General features: G+C 30.3%; 1 pseudogene; it reads right to left on the bottom strand.

Moving 5' to 3' along the window:
* Window positions 1-201, bottom strand: part of LOC119588874 — a 24,330-nt pseudogene that overhangs the window by 16,240 nt on the left and 7,889 nt on the right.

Genomic DNA, 201 nt, shown 5'->3' on the forward strand with positions numbered 1-201 from the left:
TGTCCGTTTGACCCAATCTGCACCTTGAGTTTGACATACATGTGCTACCGCGGCATTTGCTAGATTTCACAAATGATTTATCCGTTTACATATTTTCTAAACATATTTTCCTGAATATATCAATTACTTAATTTCATTGCTATTACCAAATTTTTATTCACTAATAAGAAATGTCTATGACGATTATCATTAATGTGATTT

The sequence above is a fragment of the Penaeus monodon genome, chromosome 24 (genome assembly GCF_015228065.2).
Source record: "Penaeus monodon isolate SGIC_2016 chromosome 24, NSTDA_Pmon_1, whole genome shotgun sequence".
Taxonomy (NCBI): Eukaryota; Metazoa; Arthropoda; class Malacostraca; order Decapoda; family Penaeidae; genus Penaeus; species Penaeus monodon.